Source organism: Meriones unguiculatus, chromosome 6 (assembly GCF_030254825.1).
Source record: "Meriones unguiculatus strain TT.TT164.6M chromosome 6, Bangor_MerUng_6.1, whole genome shotgun sequence".
Classification (NCBI taxonomy): Eukaryota; Metazoa; Chordata; class Mammalia; order Rodentia; family Muridae; genus Meriones; species Meriones unguiculatus.
The window spans coordinates 73800362-73822916 of NC_083354.1; the positions used below are offsets into that span (position 1 = coordinate 73800362).

At 41.6% G+C, this 22555-nt stretch overlaps 1 protein-coding gene across 1 annotated transcript in view; it reads left to right on the plus strand.

The window, feature by feature from the left end:
• The first annotated feature begins 1800 nt into the window (after positions 1–1800).
• LOC132646048 (baculoviral IAP repeat-containing protein 1a-like) overlaps positions 1801–22555 on the plus strand; it is an 85272-nt gene continuing 64517 nt past the window's right edge. Inside the window, exons 1-2 of the mRNA XM_060385629.1 lie at positions 1801–2102; positions 20384–20462. The gene's annotated coding sequence lies outside the window, so the exon portion shown is untranslated. The remainder of the gene's footprint in view (positions 2103–20383; positions 20463–22555) is intronic.

Genomic DNA, 22555 nt, shown 5'->3' on the forward strand with positions numbered 1-22555 from the left:
GTGGAACTACACAGACCCTGACTCAAAACAAACAAGCCAGCAAACAAACAAAAACAAGTATAGCATCTTCCAGTTTGTAGAGGAAATGGGACTAAACAGAAAGCAATCATATGGTGGGATGGTCAGCAGGAAGGTAATCAAGAAATGTTTCACAAAGGAAACATGGATTTCTTGTTATGGGGTTCTCTTAGATCCAATGTAACTCAAACACCAGGTCAATACAGGTGACACAAATGTATTGTAATCAAGCTGCTACTGATTGATCAGGGCCACAGAACAGGCTCATGAGCTAAATTGCAACCCTGAGCCAGAATATCAAAGAATACTTAAGCTTGCAAACTACAAGTATTTGTGCCAAATGATTGTTATACTTTCCCACCAATCAGGGTAGGAGGAGTTGGTTCCTGGGCCTGGGTACATGAACTTAGTTTGAACCTGCCAGCAAGATGGAGAAGCTGTCCTTGAGATGGATGTACTCAGACAACTGTCTCCTTATAACAGGAGCTGTTCAGCTATTGGGAGGTCCCCAGTTCCCCTAGGGCCTAGGACCTTGTATACTTTCCAGCCTGCTGAGCTGCCTGCGGGTAGAGGGTGTGCTCTGGGTCTCTAGCTCTGGGGAGCTGTAGCCTGTGCTGCAAAGGGCTTTTGGTGAGTCCTTTCCCCTCCCCCATCTTTCTGTAAGTACCTACATTGAAACTAACTGGCTCGTCAGTTAGACTTTTTAAGCTTAATTTTTAATTATGTGAATGTGTGTGGTCTGTTTGTGGGTTTGTACAAGTGAATTAAGGTGCCCATGGAGGCCAGAGGTATTGAATATTCTGGAGCTGGGGTTATAGGTAGTTGTGAGCTGCCTGATGTGGGAGGTGGGAATGGAACTCCTATCCTCTGCAGGAACAGTCCTCTGTAAGGGCAATAACCACTGTTAACCACTGAGCTATCTCTTCAGCCCTCAATTTTTTTTTTAACTGCATAGATCTGTCTTGCTTGGAACTTACCATGTAGACCTTGACCTCACAGAGATCTACTGCCTCCACCTCCCAAGTGTTGGGATTAAAGGTTTTACCAGCACTCCTGGCCCCAGGTTGGACTTGGGCATTCTGTGATGTGATACCATTCTCGATTGCATTCTGTGGTTGGGTCTCTATTTGGGGTTGGTAGGTGTTCATGTCTCCCTAAGAATAGTGTCACAAAAAAATTAGAACAACCCTAAATGGTTCAAAATGAAATATATAGGACTTACTCTTCTGGGGTCCTGACTAGCCATCTTAGTACAATATAGAGCCTTAACTGGTAGTTTCCATAATTGTGCAATTCGACTTTTACTTCCTCCAGCACTTTCTGGGTTTCTCATTAAAGGGCTTATGTGAGATCCTATACTAAAACAAAAGAACTGCTTGGAAAGATAACCATCCCCCAGATTTGCCTAGCTGAAGGAGAGATCTGATGTTCACCACACTCCTCCACTATGTGGCATGTGTACACCTGACCACAAGCTCATGCAAAATAAATAAAATGCAATAAAACTTTTTTTTTATAAAAGGAAGAGGAGCATAAGGATGGGGTGGGAAAGGAAAGTTAGTAGAGGGTACTGGTTCTTGATTATTATGACATGATTGTAAAATAGTCCTTATAGGCAGCTCATGGGTTTGGCTATTTCTTGTCCAGCTAGAGCCCTTTCAGAAGTTTGTGGAACCTTTAAAAGGTGGAGCCTCCCTGGAGGAAATGAGTACTTGGTTACAGCCTGAAGGGTTTATATCCTGGCCCAACTTCCTAGTTTCTTTCTCTCCTTCTTCTCTGAGAATGAAATGTGACCAGTAACCTCTGCTCATTCTCCCACCCTTTCCCTGCCACGATGGAAGTTAGGACATCAACTGTCTTCATTAAGTTGCTTTTGTCAGGGTAGCTTGTCCCAGCAAAAGGAATGCTGCAGCTTGTGTGGGCAAACATGAAGTAACTAAGCAGAGCTGCCAAGTCATGGCCAGTTCCTTCTGCAGAGGCGTGGAACAGGAAACCAGAATTGGGCAAGTGTGTTTTTTGTCTCATCTTCATTAAGGGGACTTTACGGAGAGGGCATCGGGGGACAACTAAAAAGAACCAAAGAGGTGAGTAGCTGTTTGGTCCTCAGAGGCGTGATTCCTCTGTGATAAGGAGTGATAGGAGTCTTTAAAAAATCTTATTAGGTATTCTTAAATGTGATAATTTCTACATGATGTAACTTTTCATTACCTTCAAGGTCTGCAATTTAGCATGGTGGCTAATGCAGAGAATCCCAACACTCAGGAGACTGAGTCCCCAAAACAAAATAAAAACAGATGGAAGAAATTAAAGCCTTCAGTTTGCTGCAGTTTTTTTTGTAGAAATATGGGTAGTAGAAAAATTTCGAACTGGATGAGATAGATCAAGGTAGAGTGTGTAAAACATGTGATAAGGAAGGTCTGTCCAACTGTAGTTCAAGTGTTAAGCTGGATACTCCTGTGGGATACTGAAATACTGAGAATGCAGACAAGGCTTGAGGATTGGTCTATGTGTATAAAGGGTGGAAGAGGAAGCTGCAGTTGCACAATTGTGTCTTTTGGCTTATGCCTTTGGTTTAAGTAACGATTCATTTTTCAGAAGTTCTCTAAGCAGATGAACTCTACATATGGGTCCAATGTTGGTGGAAGATGAGATAGGCTGTTGTAGGCTAAATTGGTCATTTGGTACAAATTGTGTTGTATGATGATCAGTGAGAATGAAAAGATCTCAGGTCTAGTAAGCCAGATGGTAATGTGCAGGTGAATCCTTAGACATGACATCCAGAAAGGAGGAAAAAAGTGGGGTTACTTCTGAAATTTCAAATGATGTGATAATTTATGCCAATGACTGGCTACAGGGTCTGTTCCACCAACTCCTCCAACTGTCAAAGCACCAGAGTGAATTTCTAATTTATTATAGTCTTACCTTCTGATGACACAAAAGCAGAATTTGCCGTCTCCTTAAAGCAATATGATGGTTGCAAATGGTGGAAAATCCCCATTTTCCCCAGCATTCAGGAAATGGAGGCAGGAGAACTTGTGGATTATATGCTCAGTTCCTGTCTCAAATGTATATATGAAAGAAACAATCAAAGATCTGTTGTGGTTATTTAATATTTATTGTTGATATATCTTTTAGTTAAGTATCAGTTAGTCCTAAACCAAGTGTATACCCAAATCAGCACACAGAGACTGGGATTTATTTAATTAATCTAGAGCACAATGCTGGGCAATAGTTATTCCATTCTAAACCTCCAAGCTGACATAGTTTCCTACTGTTCAGATTTCACCCATTATACTTGCTTTTAGTCATATCTTAGGTGCAGTTCATCTCTCCATGTAGTTTTGAGACCTATCCTGCAGACCTCTCTGCTCCTAGTCCCTGGCTTCCTTTCTTTCCCCTCCGGACCAGGATGTCTCACCCTCTCCTCTCCATTTCACAGCATTGGGGCTGGTTGTTTAATTGACAATATAGAGAACAAATGGTGGCATGTTTACACAAACCTGAGATAGGTAATGCTTAGAATAAACATCACAATGCAATGTCCTAATTGAACCCAGATAGTGGGGTAGAGAAATCAACTTTTGAATGAATGAGGGTAAATTGTATACATTCCAAAAGAACATTATACCAACAAAGATCCCAGTAGGCAGTTCTTCTGTTAATGCCACGCCTGCTGCTGTCTTTGCAGTGTACAAGAAATTTCTTTTCTTTCTAAAATGAAATAAAACAACAAAGAATATAAAATGAAAATGCACTTATAGATTTTAGAGTGAAAATGCCCACACTTGAACATAAGATCTAAAACAATATAATCAAATCAAATTACTTGATAAATATGATTGGAAAAATAAAATATGACGTATATACACAGCAATATAATATTCTTTAACAAGGGAGTAGATGTACAGATGCATGTTGTATAGCATGGATGAATCATGGAAATATTATGCTAAGTGAATATAACCAAATAGGAGGACCACATATTATAGTTTAGTTTTGTGAACTCTCCAGAGTATGCCAATTTAAATAGACAGAGCAAATTAGGTACCTATCACTCTTTGCTTCCTGACTGAAGACACAATTTGACCAGCTACCTCAAGAGTCTGGCACCATGATTTCCATGCTGTAATGACTGTACCCGGGAACGGTATTGTAGTTTCCTGCCTGAATAGTTTATATTCTGGGATGAGGAAGAGTTAAAAATCAGGCTGGTCAGGACAGTTCAGGCTTCTCTGAGACATAACCTGGAAAGTATCTGTTTCTCTAGATGATTCTCCTTAATATATATATATATATATATATATATATATATATATATATAATTATTTTTATTTTTTATATTAATTACAGTTTATTTATTTTGTATCTCAGCTGTAGCCCCTCCCTCATTCCCTCCCAATCTCACCTTCCCTCCCTCCCTCATCTCCTCCCTACCCCTCTCTAAGTCCATGATAGGGGAGGTTCACCTTCCCTTCCATCTGACCCTAGCTTATCTGGTCTCTTCAGGACTGGCTGCAATGTCCTCCTCTGTGGCCTAGCAAGGCTGCTCCCCCCTCGAGGGGGGAAGGTTAAAGAGTGAACCACTGAGTTCATGTCAGAGACAGTCCCTCTTCCCATCACTAGGGAAACCCACTTGGATGCTAAGCTGCTATGGGCTACGTCTGGGCAGGGGTTCTTGGTTATATGCATGCATGGTTCTTGATTGAAGAATCAGTCTCAGACAAGACTCTTGTGTACAGATATATTTGGTCCTTGTGATGCTACCATCATCTCCAGGTCTTCCTAACTCCCCCTTCTTTCATATGATTTCCTGCATTCTGCCCAAGGTTTGGTTATGAGTTTCAGCATCTGCTTTGATACACTGCTAGGTAGAGTCTTTCAGAGGCCCTGTATGGTATGCTCCTGTCCTGTTTCTTGTTTTCTCCTACTTCCAATGCCAATCCCATTTGTCTCTCTAAGTGAGGATTGATCATTTTATCCTGTGTCCTCTTTCTTGTTTAGCTTCTTTTTTTTTTTTTTTTCAATGCAGTTTATTCAGGAACATTGAACAATCCTCGGACCCCGGGGAAAGCCAGCCCACAGCTTAAATAGCCTCTGGGTAGCCAACCCAGGCGTGCCACGGGGGCAATGCAGATAGGTCCACATACATGGAAGCAAGCCAGATCCTAGGCCTTAGCCAAATGTGGAGTTGTTCGTGACAGAGAGCACTCACCATCGGGAAGGTGGAAGGCGGAAACCAGCTCCATCTTTAAGGCATAGCATTCCGCAGCTCTCTACAGTTCCCCCTTTTTGTTTTAGACGCATCAGGCAAGAGTAGAGGTCTGATCTCTGATATTAGAAATAAATTGGGACTTTGTACAGATGTTTATTTAGGTGTCATCCACCCAAAGAGCATCAGACCCGTCTGATACCTTTTTCTCAGAGGCGGGACCTGGGGCATCAACCCGTATGCAATCAGACATGCTCTTCTCTGGGTCCAAAGCGGCTGACCCTGAGTGCAGTGCTTAGCCTCGCATCCTGAGCGTATCATTTTAGCTTTTTATGGTATCCAACCATGCTTGGGGAGAATGTCCTGCTTCAATGGCTGTAAAGGCCTGAATGATCATGGCTGCATCACACTGTTGTGAGACTCTAATCTTGCATATATACCACAGGCAAACCAAGGAGACCAACACCAGAAGGCCTGCTAACACTCCCATGCCCGCCCATTCCTTCAGATGATTCATGGCTGCAGCAATCCATGTTGATAATCCTGTGGCTAGTCCTGCGTCCACTCTGGTAGAATTTACTGTGACAATGGCCACTCTCAGCTGCTCCATCGTAGTATCGAATTCTCCAGTCCAGTTACCTAAAATATAGCTCAACAATTGTTTAGACAGATTTGCAGCACAGGAAAAATTCTCATGTTGTATGCTAGTGACACAAAGTCCAGCATACTTTCATTGACAGCCAGGTTGAGCGATTTGCCATAGGGTATCAATTTGCTCCTGCAAGAGGTCAATCCTCTGATTGAACACCATCAAGCTTCCTTTTAGTTGAGCATTAATTCCTTTATGTACAACTAAGGCATGAGCTACATTGGCTAAATGATTATTCAGGGTCTGAGCAGTCTGCCCAGTATGACTCATGGCTAATGCCCTGGTGGTAGCTCCAACAGCCGTCAATGAGATGGCAGTAACAATGGTGGCTGTAGTTCCAAGATCCCTTTTCTGTCTGAAGAGAGTCATAGCGTGAGGGGCATCAATGGGCACAGGCACCCAGTGAGGCATGCGAGTAACCAGGGCATACCTAAATTTACTAGCATTCCAGCATTGGGCAAAAAAGCAAGTATCATTACCACAATTACTTGGCTCCATCTGGCTAATAATGAATAAAAATGGGGGATATAGACAAATAGGTGTGGGCTTATAGGAAATATTATGAGAAGCCTTAACCCCTCGTTGGAACATCCTGCGTCAGTTCTAGAACTAGCAGTGGTGGTGTCCAAGGTCTGAGTAGGTTCAGGAGACCATTGCCCCCAGGGGCGAGACGTGCTCCATGCCAATTGACTAACTCCATGTTTTCCTCCAATTTTGAAAGTTATTTAAGGTTCTTAAATTATTTTTTTCCCTTTTTTCTTAAATTTTTCATCAATTACACTTTATTCATTCTGCATCCCCCCATAAGCCCCTCCCTCCTCCCCTCCCAATCTCACCCTCCCTCCTCCCTCTGCTTGCATGCCACTCCCCAAGTCCATTAATAGGGGAGGTTCTCCTCTCCTTTCTGATCTTAGTCTGTCAGTTCACATCAAAAGTGGCTGTATTGTCCTCTACTGTGGCCTGGTAAGGCTGCTCCCCCCCCCAGAGGGAGGTGATCAAAGAGCAGGCCAATCAGATTATGTCAGAGGCAGTCCCTCTTCACATTACTATGTAACCCAATTGGACTCTGAACTGCCCTGGGATACATCTGTGCAGGGGTTCTAGGTTTTCTCCATGAATAGTCCTTGGTTGGAGTATGAGTCTCTGAGAAGTTCCCTATGTTCAAATTTTCTTGTTCTGTTGCTCTCCTTGTGGAGACCCTGTCCTCTCCAGCTCTTACTATTTCCCAGTTCTTACCTAAAATTCCGTTCACCTGCCCAACAGTTGCCCATCAGGCTCAGCATCTGCTTTGATAGTCTGAAGGGCAGAGACTTTCAGAGGCCCTCTGTGGTAGGTTCCTAGGTTGTTTCCTGTTTTCTTCTTCTTCTGATGTCCATCCTCTTTGCCTTTCTGGATGGGGATTGGACGTTTTAGTTAGGGTCCTCTCTCTTGCTTAGTTTCTTTAGATGCACAGGTTTTAGTGGGTTTGTGCTATGTTGTATGTCCATATGAGTGAGTAGATACCATGTGTGTCTTTTTGCTTCTGGGACAACTCACTCAGGATGATCCTTTCCAGATCCCACCATTTACCTGCAAATTTCATGATTTCCTTATTTTTCATTGCTGAGTAATATTCCATTGTGTAGATGTACCATAATTTCTGCATCCATTCTTCAGTTGAGGGGCATCTGGGTTGTTTCCAGCTTCTGGCTATTACAAATAAAGCTGCTACAAACATGGTTGAGCAAATGTCCTTTTTGTGTACTTGAGCCTCTTTTGGATATATGCCCAGTAGTGGTATGGCTGAATCTTGAGGAAGCGCTATTCCTAGTTGTCTGAGAAAGCGCCAGATTGATTTCCAGAGTGGTTGTACAAGTTTACATTCCCACCAGCAGTGGAGAAGGGTTCCCCTTTCTCCACAACCTCTCCAGCATGTGTTTTCACTTGAGTTTTTGATCTTGGCCATTCTGATGGGTGTAAGGTGAAATCTCAGGGTTGTTTTGATTTGCATTTCCCTAATGGCTAGTGAGGTTGAGCATTTCTTTAAGTGCTTCTCTGCCATTCGGTATTCCTCTACAGAGAATTCTCTGTTTAGCTCTGTTCCCCATTTTTTAAGTGGATTACTTGGTTTGCTGCTTTTCAGCTTCTTTAGTTCTTTATATATACTGGATATGAGTCCTCTGTCAGATAAAGGGTTGGTGAAGATTCTTTACCAATCTGTAGGTGGTCGCTTTGTTTTGATGACGGTGTCCTTTGCTTTACAGAAACTTTTCAGTTTCATGAGGTCCCATTTATTGGTTGTTGCTCTTAGAGCCTGTGCTGTTGGTGTTCTGTTCAGGAAGTTTTCCCCTGTACCAATGAGTTCTAGGGTATTTCCCACTTTTTTTTCAAGCCGATTTAATGTGTCTGGTTTTATGTTGAGGTCTTTGATCCACTTGGACTTCAGTTTTGTGCAGGGTGACAAGTATGGATCTATTTTCATTTTTCTACATGTCGACATCCAGTTAGACCAGCACCATTTGTTGAAGATGCTATCTTTTTTCCATTGTATGGTTTTGGCATCTTTGTCAAAGATCAGGTGTCCATAAGTGTGTGGGTTTATTTCTGGGTCCTCTGTTCGGTTCCATTGATCCACCATTCTGTTTCTATGCCAGTACCATGCAGTTTTTAAAACTGTTGCTCTATAGTACACTTAAGATCAGGGATGGACATTATCATGTGGTTTTTCTCATTCAATTTGTTTATATTGTGGATTACACTGATGGATTTCTGTATATTGAACCACCCTTGCATGCCTGGGATGAAACCTACTTGGTCATGGTGGATGATTTTTTTTTGTGTTCTTGGATTCAGTTTGCATGTATTTTATTGAGTAGTTTTACATCAATGTTCACAAGAGAGACAGGTCTAAAATTCTCTTTTTTTGTTGGTTCTTTGTGTGGTTTAGGTATCAAGGTGACTGTGGCTTCATAGAATGAGTTTGGTAATGTTCCTTCTGTTTCTATTTTGTCAAATAGTTTGAAGAGAATTGGAGTTAGCTCTTCCCTGAAGGTCTGGTAGAATTCTGCACTGAAACCATCTGGCCCTGGCTTTTTTTTTTAGAAGGGAGACTGTTGATTACTGCTTCTGTTTCCTTGGGGCATAGAGGACTTTTCAATCTTTCTTCCTGATCTCTATTTTGATTTTGGTAAGTGCAATCTATGAAGAAAATTGTCCATTTCATTTAGATTTTCAAATTTTGTTGCATATAGGCTTTTGTAGTCAGACCTAATGATTGTTTGGATTTCTTCAGTGCCTGTTGTCATGTCCCTCTTTTAGGTTCTCTCTTCCTTTTAGTTAGCTTGGCTAACAGTTTGTCGATCTTGTTGATTTTCTTAAAGAATCAGCTCTTGGTTTCATTGATTCTTTGAATTGTTTTATTTGTTTCTAATTTATTGATTTCTGACCTGAGGTTGAATATTTCCAGGTGTCTACTGGTGTGTTTGCTTCTCTTTTTTTTCCCTAGGGCTTTCAGGTAAGCTATTAAGTTGCTTGTATAGGATGTTTCAAATTTCTTCTTGCAGGCACTTAGTGCTATGAACTTTCCTTTCGGCACTGCTTTCATTGTGTCCCATAAGTTTGGATATGTTGTACCTTCATTTTCATTGAATTCTAGGAAGTATTTAATTTAATTTGTTCTGTAAAACAAAGGACACTGTCTTCAGTACAAAATGACAGCCTACAGACTAGGAAACGATCTTCACCAACCCTATATCTGACAGAGGACCAATATCCAGAATATATAAAGAAATAAAGAAGTTAAAGAGCGGGGGAGGGGCAAGATGGTGGCGCCAAGAGGACTCTCATTCTGAACAGCAGCAGCAAGATCAGCACAGTGACCAGTAATCAGAACTCGCAGCCATAAAACACAGTCATTGTGTTTCCCAGGTGAGAGGATACCCCACAGTGATGGATTCAATCAGCTTTTAACTCACCAGGCTACACCGAGGAAGAGATCCCGATTCCGCCAGACGCTTGGCTGCCGGCTGCCAGCCCCAGCCCCAGCCCAGAGCCACAAGCCAGTGTCTCTGGTCACGGTTCCAGACTGAACCGTGCGCACCACACTATCAGAGACTGGAATTTTCAGTCAAGAGATAACCCCAGGGTACAGGAAACAATTGAGACCGGCCTTAAGTCACCCAGACATCCCCTGGAAAAGACTCAGGTTCCACGGTCACCCCAGGACCCAGCCCGGAGCCAGAGCCCGAAACCCAGGCTCCGTCACAGAGCCCTGTCTGCCTGCGAGCCTGATTCGCCGCCTGAGATAGAACTGTGGGCACCAGGGCACCAGCGAATGAGTTTCACTGTCCAGTGCAAACACACAGGGAGGGAAATGGCTGGTCTGATCTCAGAGCACTCAGCCGACACCCCCAGCCTGAAAAGGTCCCCGGAAAATTACCCAGCTTAGGGAGGCACCCAGGATCCCAAAGGCTGCAAAGGCAGACACAGGCAGTTTCTGCGCACCAGACAGCTGGCAGAGACTGAGCCGCCAGCACTCAGCTGTGCTCCAGGCACAGGCAGTTTCTGCGGCCAGCCAGCTGGTGGACACTGAGCAGAGTACACCAGGGCAAAAAAAGACACTGGGAGTCCATGTCTCCAGAGAATCCACAGGGAAGGAAGGAAACTGTACTGACATAAATCACCCAATCCTTCCCTAGAAAAAGTCTAGCAGACTAGTGGGGCCGAGGCGCCATCACTCAGCTGTGCTCCAGACACAGGCACAAACAGTTGCTGCACCTGATGTCCAACTGGGTCACAGCAGCTGATCATTAAATTTACAACAAGAAACCCAGAAACAGGGCAGCTGCCCTCAGGACTTCCCTGTGTGAGAGGAGAACCCCCTCAACTAACAAAGACCACGGTTACCACTCAAGTCTATATCCCTGAGGTGAGCAACTCCTGAAAAAACACCAGCCATCCAGGCACTATACCCAAAAAGCTGAGAAGACATCCTTCAGGAAAAACCAACTTTCTGCAAAGGGGATTCTCTCCACCACAGGATCCCCAGGAACCACCAGAAAATAACCCCAAACACCTAAGATAGCACAATGGGTTGAGGCCAGCGTAAAAGCTCAAGCAACAAAAGACAGAGCAATACGGCATCTCCAGAACCCAGTTACCCAGGGGCAAGTAGCCCTGGACACCCCAGCATAACTGAAACCCAAGAAGATGACCTAACAACTTTGCTCATGAAGATGATAACAGAGGAAACAAATAAGATACATAAAGACATAAAGGAAGATAAACTCAAACAGAATATGGCCATCCGTAAAGAAATAGAGGAAGCTGCAGCCAAACAGTTTATGGCCTTTAGAAAGGAAATGCTTAAAGCACTGAATGAAATGAAAGAAACAGAGCTGAAGGAACTAAAAGAAAAACAGGAAAGTACAATCAGACAGGTGAAGGAAGTAACAAAACAACTCAAGACCTGAAGATAGAATTGGAAAAATTAAAGAAAACACAAATGGAAGAAATAATGGAAAGGAAGAATCTAGGGAAGAAAACAGTAACTACAGAGGTAAGCCTAACCAACAGACTACAAGAGATGGAAGAAAGAATCTCAGGTGTAGAAGATACAATGGAAGAAATCAATGTATCTGTCAAAGAAAATGTTAAATCTGAAAAATTCCTGACACAGACCATCCAAGAAATGCAAGACAATATGAAAAGACAAAACCTAAGAATAATAGGTATAGAAGAAAAAGAAGACTCCCTTCTCCAAGGCCCAGAAAATATTTTCAACAAAATCATTGAAGAAAATGTCCCCAAGTTAAGGAGAGGCCAATAAGAATACATGAAGCCTACAGAACACCCAACAAATTTGACCAGAAAAGAAAATCCTCCCGCCACATAATAATCAAAACAGTAAGTATACAGAACAAAGAAAAAATACTAAAAGCTGCAAGGGAAAAAGGCCAAGTAACATATAATGGCAAACCCATTATAATCACATCTGACTTTTCAACAGAGACTATGAAAGCCAGAAGGGCCTGGACGGATATCATGCAGACCCTAAGAGAACACAGATGTCAGCCCAGGCTACTATACCCCGCAAAACTCTCAGTCCTCATAGATGGAGAAAACAAGATATTCAATGACAAAAACAAATTTCAACAATACCTACAAACAAATCCAGCATTACAGAAGACACTGGAAGGGAAAATACAACCCAAGAAAGCTAGCTACATTCAAGAAAACACAGGAAATAAATAACCTCACTTCAGTAAAACAAAAAGCAACCAAGCACACAACCTGATGACCACAGCCAACATCAAAATCAAGAGATCTAACAGCCACTGGTCATTAATCTCTCTCAACATCAATGGACTCAACTCTCCAATAAAAAGACACAGATTAACAGAATGGATACGTAAACAAAACCCAGCAATCTGTTGCATACAAGAAACACACCTAAGACACAAAGATAGACATTACCTGAGGGTAAAGGGTTGGAAGATGACTTTCCAAGCAAACGGACCCAAGAAGCAAGCAGGAGTAGCCATTCTAATATCTGATAAAATAGACTTTCAACCAAAATTAATCAAAAGAGATGGGGAAGGACACTTCATACTCATCAAGGGAAAATTCCACCAGGAAGACATCACAATCCTGAACATCTATGCCCCAAATACAAGGGCACCCACATTTGTGAAAGAAACATTGATAAAATTTAAAGCACATATAGATCCACACACATTAATAGTGGGAGACTTCAACACCCCACTCTCAACAAAGGACAGGTCAACCAAACAGAAATTAAACAAAGAAACAATGTCTCTGACAGAGGTCATGAATCAAATGGACCTAACAGACATTTACAGAACTTTACACCCAAACACAAAAGAATTTACCTTCTTCTCAGCACCTCATGGAACCTTCTCCAAAATAGACCACATAGTGGGTCACAAAGCGAGCCTCAACAGATACAAGAAGATTGAAATAATCCCATGTATCTTGTCTGATCACCATGGAATAAAGCTGGACCTCAGCAATAACAGAAATAACAAAAAGCCTACACACACATTGAAACTGAACAACTGGTTACTAAATGACAGCTGGGTCAGGGAAGAAATAAAGAAAGAAATTAAAGTCTTTCTTGTTTAGCTTCTTTAGGTGTACAGATTTTAGTATGTTTATCCTATCTTATAGGCTTAGTACCCACTTATAAGTGAGTATATACCATCTATGTCTTTCTGCTTCTGGGATACCTCACTCAGGATGATCTTTTCTAGATCCCACTTTTTTCCTGCAAATTTCATGATTTCCTTGTTTTTACTTGCTGAGTAGTATTCCATTGTGTAAATGTACCACAATTTCTGTATCCATTCCTCCGTTGAGGGATATCTGGGTTGTTTCTAGGTTCTGGCTGTTATGAATAAAACTGCTACAAACATGGTTGAGCAAATGTCCTTTTTGTGTACTTGAGCCTCTTTTGGATATATGCCCAGTAGTGGTATGGCTGGATTTTGAGGAAGCACTATTCCTAGTTTTCTGAGAAAGCGCCAGATTGATTTCTGAAGTGGTTGTCCATTCCCACCAGCAATTGGAGGAGGGTTCCTCTTTCTCCACAACCTCTCCAGCATGTGTTGTCACTTGAGTTTTTGATCTTGGCCATTCTAATCTTGATGTAAGGTGAAATCTCAGGGTCGTTTTGATTGGCATCTCCCTGATGGCTAAAGACATTGAGCAGTTCTTTGGGTGTTTCTCTGCCATTCTATATTCCTCTACAGAGAATTCTTTGTTTACGTCAGTACACCATTTTTTAATTGGATTGCTTGATTTGTTGCTTTTTAACTTCTTTATTTCTTTATATATTCTGGATATTGGTCCTCTGTCAGATATAGGTTTGGTGAAGATACTTTCCCAGTATGTAGGCTGTCGTTTTGTTCTGATGACAGTGTCCTTTGCTCTACAGAAGCTTTTTAGTTTCATGAGGTCCCATTTATTGATTTTTGCTCTTAGAGACTGTGCTGTTGATGTTTTGTTCAGGAAGTTGTCTCCTGTACCAACCAGTTTTAGGCTCTTCCCCACTTTTTCTTCTAACCAATTTAGTGTGTCTGGTTTTATGCTGAGGTCTTTGATCCACTTGGACTTTAGTTTTGTGCAGGGTGATAAATGTGGATCTATTTTCATTTTTCTTCATGTAGATATCCAGTTGGACCAGCACTATTTGTTGAAGATGCTGTCTTTTTTTCCAGTGAATGGTTTTGGCTTCTTTGTCAAAAATCAAGTATCCATAGGTGTGTGGGTTTATTTCTGGGTCTTCTATTCAGTTCCATTGATCCACCATTCTGTTTCTATGCCAATATATGCAGTGTTTATTACTACTGCCCTGTAGTACAGGTTGAGATCAGGGATGGAGATACCTCCAGATGATCTGTTGTTGTACAGGACCGTTTTGGAGATTCTGGGCTTTTTGTTTTTCCTTATGAAATTGAGAATTTTTCTTTTAAGGTCTGTAAAGAATTGTGTTGGTATTTTGATGGGAATTGCATTGAATCTGTATATTGCTTTTGGTAGGATGGTCATTTTCACCATGTTAATCCTACTGATCCATGAGCATGGGAGATCTTTCCATCTTCTGATATCCTCTTCAATGTCTTTCTTTAGAGACTTGAATTTTTTTTTCAAACAGGTCTTTCACTTGCTTGGTTAGAATCACACCGAGTTACTTATGTTTTTTAGTGGCTGTCATGAAGGGTGTTGTTTCCCTAATTTCTTTCTTGGCCCTTTTATCTTTGGTATACAGTAGGGATTGTAATTCTTTTGAGTTAATTTTGTATCCAGCCACTTTGGTGAAGGTGTTTATCAGCTGAAGGAGTTCTCTGGTTGAATTTTTGGGGTCACTTATGTGTACTATCATATCATCTCTGAATAGTGATATTTGACTTCTTCCCTTCTGATTTGTATTCCCTTGATCTCCTTTAGTTGTCTTATTGCTGTAACAAGGACTTCAAGTACAATGTTGAAGCAATATGGAGAGAGTGGGCAGTCTTGCAGTTTAGTTTGTTGTCGGCTATAGGCTTGCTCTATATTGCCTTTACTATGTTTAAGTATGTGCCTTTTTTAACTTAATGTTTGAGAGTCTCAAGTACATATATTTGATTAAAGATATGTCATATCTTTTTATGTATGTTATATACATATATATTTTAATTTTTTCAAAATTTATTGACTATACATTCTGTGAGTTTGCGTGTTAAAAATCTTTGGGTATTTTCTTTAAAGCTTTTAAATTTTATTCTTTGAGATTTCATACATGCATGTAATGTGTCTGAATCATACACACCGTGAGGCTTGCTCACACATCCCACACAGGTCCCTTTCTCATCCTCATTTTCCTCCATCTCTCTTTCTTTCTTTCTCTCTCTCTCTCTCTCTCTTTCTTTCTTTCTTTCTTTCTTTCTTTCTTTCTTTCTTTCTTTCTTTCCTTCTTTCCCTCCTTCCTTCTTTTTTTTTAACATAATCAACTGAGTTCAACTAGTGCCATCTGTATGGGTTTGGGGCCATCCTCTGTACCATAGAGAACCTACAACTGTCCACATCTCAGGGAGAAGAAAAAAGAAAAGACTCTGTCCCAAAGCACCCATAAACTGCCAATATGCTATTCAGTTGGGGCAGGACCTTCTGAGGCCCTCCCTTCTCTGTGCTAGAATGTTGACTGGCTTCATCCTATAACGTCTTATGCAATTAAATACAGGTGCTGTTGAGTTCATGAGTTCAATGTCCATGTCATTAAAAACATTTTCAGCTTCTTCCTCATTCTCTAGCTCTTAGTTTCTTTTTGCCCTCTCATTTATGATGTTCTGTAAGCCTCATGGGGTGAGGTCGATATGGATATCTCATTTAGGGCTAATCATTCAAGAGATACATATTCTGAGCACTTTGACCAGATATGAATCTGTACATTGATATGTATTAGAATATTACATGAATCTATAATCTTCTGTCAGCTGCAAGAGGAACTCTTTTGACCAAGACTGAGAGCAGACCTAATCCATGGGAATAAATATTAATACTCATACAGCAGTTTGATTTACCTAAAGTAAAATATCAGTAACAGTTTGCTGCCCTGGTTGGCTTTGGAGGTCACCTTGACACAGTCTAGAATTTTTCTAAGTGGCTTTTGGCTTTTGGTCATGGTATTTATCACACTGTCATAGAAGAAAAGCAATTAGAGCAGTTTCTCCCTAGGGTCTATGACCTCTCAGCTCCACGTATTTTGAAAAGATTTATTTTTACAAAGGCTGTCACTCTGCAGCCTTTGCTGGCTTGGAACTTGCTATGTAGACTAGGCTTACCTCTAATTCATAGAAATCATCCTGCCTCTGCCTTCTGTGTGCTGGGATGAAAGCCATGTGCTACTTACTACACACAGTTTAACCAAAGGCTTTTAGCTTGGTTCACAATACCAGGTATGAATTTCTCCCAGGTGGAGCAGGCCTCAAATCTAATGAGAAAGCCATTCACTACCCCTGTAACACTCATGCCACTATGCCACCACTGTGCCTCTCTCACCAGAGATTCTATTGGTGGCTACATGGGAACCCAGAGTAAAGTTACTACCACTTACTAAAGATAAATAACCCCTAAAAGCAACATATAGAGAGAGCAATGGAATGGGTTGACATGTAATAAAGGAGAGTTAAGATGCTCCACTGCACAGGTGGACAGAAGGGAGAATGTACAGATTCACAAATGGCCTGAGACAGGGGTTCATGAGAACAGTTTGTTCTGTGACTTGTTTTGACCCAGAGACACTGAGGAAGTAGATGACAAACTGGCCTTTCCCCGCCTCCGTGAGCCGATGGGGTTCACTGTCTCTTTATCTGTCTCATACACATCTGAGATGAAACACCATTCTTGTTTTGTTTTGTTTTTATTTTTATGTTTTTTTTAATATTTTTATTTTTTTACTATTAATTACACTTTATTTATTTTGTATTCCCCCATAAGCCCCTCCCTCCTTCCCTCCCGATTCCACTCTCCCTCCCCCTTCCTCATGCATGCCCCTCCCCAAGTCAACTGATAGGGGAGGTCCTCTTCTCCTTCCTTCTGATCTTAGTCTATCAGATCACCTCAGGAGTGGCTGCATTGTCATCTTCTGTGGCCTGGTAAGGCTGTTCCCCCTTCAGGGAAAGGAAAACACCATTCTTACATAATATCTTTAGATTTTTTTTTCTCACAATTACAGACACTCAATAGATATTCTGCAGACATCAATCACTTTGTTTTCTTTTAGTTTTTTCCTTCTCTGTGTGGTGTGTGGTGCATGTGTGTAAACTATGAGCATACAGAGGCTAGAGGTGAGCCTTGGTGCTATTTCTCAGGGATATCCACCTTGTTCATTCAGGCAGGCCTAAGGGTACTGGTTCATTGCCTTGCCTGTCTGTCCAGACAGACCTAGAAATCTACCTGTTTGTCTTTCTGTACTGCTGGGATCAGAAGCATGCATCACCATGGCTGCTTCCTTTTAGGTGGATTTCAGGGGTTGAACTTGGGTCATCATGTTCTGGAGGCAAGCATTTTTCACCTCCTGAGCCATTTACAAAGCCTAACTTTGTTCTTGCTTTTGTGCTCATGAAAATGTTTCTTTTGTTCAGTGCTCAGTGACATAACCTAGGAGTCCTGAAACTGTAGAAATAATGGTAGGACTCTTAGGTGGCAAAAATGGATTGAAGGGAGCTGTGGATGAGGTGGTTTGGGTGAGAATGACTCATAGGTTTGTGTGTTTGAATACTTGGTCCCCAGTTGGTGGAACTGTTTGTGAAGGGCTAGAAGGTGACTTTGTGTGTCACAAGGATGGCCTTTGAGACTTCAAATCCTAACCATTCTCAGTGCACTCTCTGTTTCTAGCTCTCCTGCCTGTGGTTTCAGATGTGAACTCTAGGCTGTTCCTGCCATTCTGCTTTCACTCCACCATCAAGAACTCTAACCCTCTGGAGCCATGAACCCACTTAAATACTTTCTTCTATAAGTTGTATGCCACTAACTTGTATACCACCAACTACTGGAAGGATTGACTTAGCTGAACACTTTTCTAAGCCATTTAGCAGGGAGAGAGTTAAGGAGCTGCCTGTTACAGACCACAAGAAAGTGGCAGTTATGGCAGCTTCTCTGTGTGGGATAAGAAAAGGAAATGACTCAGCATCTTTCTGATGCTATTGCCAGCCCAAACCATCCCAAGCAGGTGGTGCTAAAGCATGGGTACTCCTTACTCCAGACAGCTGCCGAGTATTTCTCAGAATTAGTCACACCCAGCATTTCAGTCTGTGAGTTCATCAACATAACTGTGTGGATACAAAATTAGTTGTGCACATAGGAAATGCCATGTGGAGGCTCAGTGTGCAGCTACATGAGCACTGATATCCACTGAGGTGAACGTCGGGATCTTTGTTTCTGCCCAAGGACTGTGTCTTGTGCAAGGAGAAACATGGTGTTTTTCTCATGTTGCTGTTTTCAAATAATTGAATGACTGCATTACCTTTTCCTGTAAAACTGAAAATAGAGTGAATTAGAAGTTTTGTAGGGCTAAGGAGATTGAGGAGAAATGGAAAGCCATCGAGTACTAATAGATACTGTTCTTTCTTTTGGGAGTGGTAAGTTGTTTGAAAATCACTGATTGTACTAGTCTGTGAATGTCCTAAAATCTATTAACTGCATTGCAAAGAAGAGAACATATAATGTGTGCATTGTGTCCCAATAACATTGTAATATTAATAGTGAAAATGCTTGAAAGTAGGAATTTATGTGATCAACTGCATGATTGTGTCTTACCTGAACTACTAGAAAGGATGATAAGGTGTCTGAATGGAGAACCTACCCCTGACCCCAGCTCTGAGGAAAGAAAGTTCATGAATATCTACTTTTTGGCTGTTTGCAGGTGCTGGATAGAAACATTTGAATAACTGAGGCCTACTTACATATCTACTTTGAAACACTCTATTGTAGTGGTTCTCAACTTTCTTAATGCTGAGACCCTTTAATACAGCTCCTCCTGTGGTGACCCAGACATAAAGTTATCTTCGTTGCTACTTCACACGTCCAACATTGCTACTGTATGAATCATAATGTAAATATCTGTGTTTTCTGATGGTCTTAGGCAACCCCTGTGAAAGGGACCTTTGACCACAAGGGTTCGAGGCCCACAGGTTGAAACCTATAGGCTCTCTGGGGAATGTCAAGAGATTCAGCCTTCATTGAAGACACAGTATATTTGATAACCATTATGAATCATTTAAAATTCTCTTATGGGGTGTGATAAAGTTGATGATACAGCAAATGAATTGTAGACGATAGTGGATGTACTAAAGTGTAACCTTCTACTTGCTTCATTCTGAACTGATAGGGTTTTTAAGAACGTATTGTCTAGATAGCTCAGCAAGTAAAGGTACCACTGTGGAAGCCTGATAACATGAGTTTACTCCCTGGGATTCACCTGGCAGAAAGAAAGACCTGATATGCACTCTCACACACATACTTTCCAAATGTAATAAAAAGAATTCATTAAGTTACCTTGGATTTGGGAGAGCAAGAACAAGTTCAAGGCTAGCCAAGACTATATAGCAAGAGTGTCATAAGCTTGGGGACACTGGTGCTCTAAGCAGCTGGAAAATGCTTTCATTATTATTAACCCTATTTTAGCAAAAAAGTAAAAATTAAGCCTTGCAAGAGGAGAGGATTTAAGATGCTCTCAGAGGATATTCATTTATTTGTTTATTATTCTCTTTTGGGAGAAGGGAGTTTTTTAGCTCTGGCTGTCCTGGAACTCGCTCTATAGACCAGAATAGCCTGAATCCAGGCTTTTGCTCCTGAGTGATGGCACTTGGGGTGTGTACCACCACACTGGTATTCCAGAGGCAGTGGAAACCCTCTTGCTTACTGCTACAAACTGTTGATGAAAAGTGTCCATTTGATTCAACTGGGATGCATAGCCTCATTGCAGGAAGGAATCAGGTTGAACTGAAAATTCCAGTTCATCAGCTAACCAGTGAGGGAAGGGAGGGCTGGTTAGCTGAGATAAACAGGACTTAACAAATGGGAAATATTTTTATTTGGGTTACTCTAAAAAAAAAAACCCAATTTTCAGAATTATTTTACTAGATACAAGATGGAGATAAGATAGACCAAAAAATGGGCTTTGTTTCTTGATTGCTGGAGAAATCACACATCATGTTTGAAATTTTTTGTAAACCTCTATTTTCAAAGATTTGAAAGGGTTGGCTTGGGTGGGTGTTTGGTGTTAACTTTATATGTGGCTTTGAAGAACAGGAGGTTCTTTGGGAACTTGAAGTAGCCACTGACCAACAGATTATGATGGAACCACACAAGCTCAGTTTCACTTACTTATGGCCATGCGTGGAGCCCATGCCTGTCCCCCAGGATGGCCACTGGGGTGCTGGACATGGACGTCACTGAGACTCCTGACCAGGCTTTTCCCTTGGGAAATCAGTTTTTGGTTTGTAAGCAGACTTTAATTTCTGTTACAGAGAGACATGGAATTCTGATATGTGAATCCCCATTTCAGGAAACCACCTGAGAAGAAGCAGGACCGTGACCTTACTGAAGGTAAAAGGAGCCCAGATGACCATTAGCAAAGCCAGTGCCTGACAGACACCCAAACCCTTAAGAGAATGCATGTGTTTGACTCAGCAATTCTTATTTCAGGAATTTACTCTGAGAAAATGTTTAAACTTGAGGAAAGCTTTTGTTTTTAGCATCTTGAACCCATCTTTGTTTATGAAGAGAAAATGGCAGTGGCATAAATGCTCCATTGTAGGAGAGTGATTAGCCATTCAGAAGTCAATGAACTAAACTACATACAAGCAACGAAAGCCCAAAGCAGTGCAGGTAAAAGAGATTGCCTTGCAAGCCTGAATTCAATCCCTGGGTTCCACTGTGGAGGGAAAAACCAGCCTCACAGACACACTGTGGCCTGGGGCGCCCACACTCACAAATCACAAACACTCACACACAACCTATTAGGGGTTCCCTTCTTGGGTTCTTGGTCTTATTAATTTAAAAAAAAAGTTGAGATCAGAAGGAAGCTCAGGGATGATTTTATTAGAGTTTCAGAGAAAAACGATGAGGCAAGTAAGGTATAAATCACAGCAGCTTCCAGAAGGAGACACATGGGGAAGAGGAGAGAAAGTCACGCTTTTGAGTTAGGACCCAAAGACACAGGCAAATTCAGCAGTGGAGTTCAACAAACAATGTGTGGGTTGGGAGTAAAGGTCTTCAGAAAAATGGAGTCTAGTGTGTCAGGAGCCCATGCTTAGGCTTTTGGTCAGTATTTAAAAAAAAAAAAAAGAAAGAAAGACAGAAAGAAATAGGAAAAAGGGAAAAGTTACAGGCTTAAGGAATTTTATTTGTTCATCATTTATTTTGGGTGTAGGTATGTTTTGTTTGCATGCATGTCTGTGCAACCAAGGTAGATGCCTGGTGCCAGAAGAGGGTGCTAGATCTGGTGCCAGGCCAGAAGAGGGTGGTAGGGTTTACTGGGAATGGAACCCAGGTCCTCTGGAAGAGCATCCAATGTTTGTAACCCTGGACCTCCTAAGCTACAGTTTCCCTGTTAGAACTAAGAAAATTGGGCAGGTTTAGCAGTGCTGAGGGTTGAAAGCTCTGTAATACAAACATTATCCTCTGAGGAAATAATTATGCCTCCCAACTTAGCATGGCTTCTGGTGAGTCAAATTCCCTGTGGAATGGTCTCTTGGCTGGATGAATGGCAAATGACATTATCTGTAACATTCTAATCTTATCTAAGTTCTCAGAACTCAGATAGAAATCCTGTTTGTTCAAGCCTTGACTGCAGGGCTGTCTCTAGTAGCTAGGAAACCAATAAATACACAGTGGGAAAATAAAAATGATTTACTCTTGCAGGAAACCCAGGGTCTTGTGTCTCTGTCTACTATTTCCCTGCTATGTCCATGTACTGCCCATGGCTGTGCTGGCTGAGGCAGCTCAGAGGTGGGGTACTTTCCTAGTATACAAAAGGTCCTGGGCTCAGTGCTTAACACCCACCCTGGACTACTGAAGGGACTAAGGGCTTGGTTAGTCCAAGCCTGTTAGGCAAAATAGAGGACCCAGGCTCGATCCCTAACAGCCACCCCAGCACATTGCAAGTATGTATTTATGTGTATGTGTATGTCTGTCTATATCTATGTCTATGTCTCTGTCTATGTCTATATCTATGTCTCTGTCTCTATGTCTGTATCTATGTCTATGTCTTTGTATGTCCATGTCTATATCTATATAGGCTAATGGGACAATGCAACATTTTAACTTAGAGAAAAATAATTGATAAGATAAATTCTGTAGCAACTATAATAATAATTATGATCTACTAATATAATAATAGAATAGGGAATAGTGTAGAGGAGGAGGTTCCAGAGATTAATACGAAAGACAGCAACAGTGGAAGACTGGAAGCTCTTCCTGACCTGGGCTTCATTTCAACCAAAGGAGCATGCTGCAGAAGAGCTAGCTTTGTAAGAACACTGGGAGAGGCAAATATTGTGTGAAGTGTCATGCAGAGCTGTCCCTTTCCTCTCTTGGGTCTGGGTCACAGTCCAGGCAGCATTCTTAGCTGATTAGAATGTCTCCTTAATAAACTATCTCCTTGCCTGTAAGCATCTCTGTGCTTCATACAACCCACT